The following is a 3,230-nucleotide window of genomic DNA, read 5'->3' as shown; positions in this document are numbered from 1 at the left end:
CTGCTCTTTGACTACATGGAGTTATTACCGTGGCCATACTGCCGTGTGTATACACAGAGGTGGTGTTCTTTAAAAATGTTTTTTGCAGCCTTGTCATATAACCCACCAAAGTCATTTGACAAGTCTCTTCACTAATCATGAGGTGTCTTCTGCAGCATTATGCAGAAAACTACGTGGGACACTGCAGGCTTCACACTGAAAGAGTGTAGCTACCTTTCCCTAAGTCGGGTAACTCCTGTTGGCCTGTAGCAGTCTAAGCTGAATAATAGTTCTGCGCTCATTTCATTTCCTCTAAGCCCAGTGTTATAATTTGTATGTGCCTGATGCTGTGACCTGGCAATAGAGCCAGAACATCCAATAATGTTGTGTTATGAATATGTGTGTCTACCTGGCCAGTCACTAGGAAGTCCATTGCCAGAAGTGCATGCTGAAGGAGGACATACATATTCTGGGCTGACCTTGTGAGTATCTCTTTCCCCTGAGCTCCTGCCCGGGGGAGAAGTGTGTTGCTGATTCTGGCTTCCTAGGCCTGCCACCTAGGGAGGCCACATGTGCTATGCTGAAAGGCCTGGGCTTGGTAATAAGCTTACACTGCCTTGCTGGAGGTAGTCTCCCAAAAGAAGTGGAGCTGTTCCTAGTAAGGAGCACCAGGGAGGAACTTCAGCTTCAGGAGGTGCCTGAGAGGTAGAATTTGACATGGACCGTGCAGGGAGCCTGGTGTTTCACCCATGGAGCCTGTGCTATGTCTGCTAACCAGCTAATGTTCTGTCACACACAGTACCACTGTAATTGGTTTAAAGACTCTCTGCACTGTGAAGCTGGTAAGTGGTAGGTGAGTCTGGAGTCTGTACTGTGCTAGGTGTCTGTTAGTCCTTAACTCACTCTCCCATGTGAGCTGTCAGAAGAATAAAATATCTGAAAACACCTTGAAGCCCAACTTTAAATTTGCATCCCACAATTGGCTAAGGACTTACCCCTGAGGTGAAATGTAATCCCACCTTGCCTCTGGGGTCCTTCACATGCCTTTGGAGGTCAGGGGGTGCTACAAGAGTAAAATGTGGGAGTAGTGTGGATTAAACACTGCAGTGTCTATGGGGAACGGATAGTGGTATCCACTCTCCACTACAAATAGGCCTCTAAATGAAACAGTTCCAGGATATGAAGACTGATAGCACCCTGTCTAGTGCAAGTCTCTCAGTCACTGCTCTCGATGTCATACCTAATACAGTATTACAGTTTCTTTCCAACATTCGTTCTAAATTGTTCGTCAGAGTATTTGATCTTGCCATCATTGAGTCAACTAATTTATTTCAAAGACCTTAAAAATGTTGTCCAGACCTGCCAATTGAATGGGATTCCAGGCACATGCAAGAGGTTTCTTTTGTGCCTAGCACATGCAGATTAAAATATTTCCTTTTTTCCATCACAAATCACATTCACGTCATTCACGTCACAAATCTCCACCTTGCTTCTTTAATTTTCCTTGCTACTATGGTTGAAAACAAAAGTTTTCAGCTAACAATTAGAAAATCGAATAAATGTTCTGAAAATGAAGGTTTTTAAACAACATTCTACTGGTGTATGACTAGCTTTAGGGTAAACACAATCTCTTTGAATCTTTTAAACTTGGATGTAATATTTGACTGCAACCACAATGTACTTTTACAATCCAAGAAAATGGCAGACTTCTTTTGCACAGAACATGGCAGACTTGCACAGAATGTAACCTGCTGCATCTCCTCCTGCTGGCTCCATCTCTCCAGCCTTTCTGCATTAACTGGGCCAGTTATAGGATTCCATATGCCAAAGAGTCCCTTATTCCCTGGCTTTCACGTACACGTCACACTCTGACCATGACCACTAACACTCCTATACTTCTTTTTTTTTAAAGATACTCTAAGTGAGATACAAAATAAATAGACACACATTGCTTGCACAACATACACTTCAAGCCAATGAATCCAAATATTTAGATGAAAAAGAACACAGTGACTGAGTAATTGCAGGTAAGCTAAATAAGGCAATTTATTGCAGCCTCACATATGGGAGGCAGATCTGTGCCGGCCTCAGTGTGCCTGGACAAATGACACCTGCCGCTTACTTATGTGGGTCTGACCCATCTTGGCTTTGGGTGCTCTTGATACAACAGGAGCTGAACCTGCTAATTAGTTTGGCATCCGTTCAGACATTTGGAATGTAGGTAGTGATAAAGCAGAGCAGAAGGTAGCTCTTGGCATGTGTGGCTCTGCACTCATCATGCTTACTGATGTATTCTAGTATTCAGACTTTCTAAATAGTAGGGCTGCTACGGAAAATTAATCTCCATGTTATTTTCAGTGTAGGAACACTGAGACCACAGAAAATGCAGTCACAACCTGCATTGAAGAAAAGGTCAGTGAAACTGACATGTAAATAGAATTATTTAATTGGAGATCCATGTAAATATTTATTTTTAGAGAGATTAGGGTTAATGGCCATGGTGCAATTTGAATAATGAAATATCCCAGTATGTAGCACTATCAGATTTATTTAAAGCTGAGTTCCAGGCAAAGCGCTTATTATACCATTGAAATACATATCGGGGAGCTGTTCTGCCTGCCAGAATTCATATTTCTGTCCAGCACTGAAAGCACAGCCAGCCTGGTGATCTGCCTTTTCTCGACCTATCTACCCTAGCCAGTGATTGGACAGTGAAGGAGCAGCATCAGACCAATTTTTCTGTTCTCTTTGCTCTCTTCTCTTGTCAGCATTTTTTTTAAGAACATGTCCTTCCCTTTCCCAGTGCTGCAGTACACAGGATTACAAGAAGCTGAAATATAGTTAACCACTTGAAGAGCGGGGTGTTAAACCTTCTCCCTGCCCAGGCCATTATTCAGTATTCAGTGCTGATGTACTTTGACATTTTATTCAGTTGTAACACAGTAACTTTAAAAGGTTATTTTAAGAAACATTGCAAATATATAATCTTTCTTCATACATTTAGGCAAAAATGTATTCTGCTACATTACTTTGGTGAAGAAAAAAATTGATACCAAACACGTCGAGCCTTAAAATTGCATGCGCCCGTGAAATGGGAGGGTTGAGGCTAAATGAGAGAGGGGGGTTACAGGTACTGTATGTTGTGAACAGGGATGGTGCAGTCAATTTTGAGATCTCACCCTCTCCTCTCACAATGCGAGAGAAAGCTGCATACTTCAGCCATTGTTTATATTTTGTGACAGCTGTGATTG

The sequence above is a fragment of the Nanorana parkeri genome, unplaced genomic scaffold, assembly GCF_000935625.1.
Source record: "Nanorana parkeri isolate BGI_ZX_2015 unplaced genomic scaffold, ASM93562v1 scaffold284, whole genome shotgun sequence".
Classification (NCBI taxonomy): Eukaryota; Metazoa; Chordata; class Amphibia; order Anura; family Dicroglossidae; genus Nanorana; species Nanorana parkeri.
The sequence above is the reverse complement of the archived record's forward strand: the minus strand, read 5'-3'. Positions refer to the sequence as shown.